Below are 264 nucleotides of genomic sequence, written 5' to 3'. Positions count from 1 at the left end.
GTCGTCGGGGAAAAGAGCTACAGATGAAGAAGGGAGAAAACTGGAATGACTCCTGTGACATTATATTGGAACTGGAAGTTTTGGTGTAAACTCATAGTTTCATATATATGCAAATATGAACCTGTGTATGTGTGCGAGTGTTAATGTACATATATTCCCTACCTGCTTTCCTTTTTTTTCAAGGGAGAAAAAGAAGGGGCGGGGGGCAGAGAGAGAGAAATGTCAGTTTGTTGTCCCTCTTAACTTATGCATTCATTGGGCTGA

The sequence above is a fragment of the Myotis lucifugus genome, unplaced genomic scaffold, assembly GCF_000147115.1.
Source record: "Myotis lucifugus unplaced genomic scaffold, Myoluc2.0 scaffold_5, whole genome shotgun sequence".
Classification (NCBI taxonomy): Eukaryota; Metazoa; Chordata; class Mammalia; order Chiroptera; family Vespertilionidae; genus Myotis; species Myotis lucifugus.
This window is presented reverse-complemented; position numbering follows the sequence as displayed.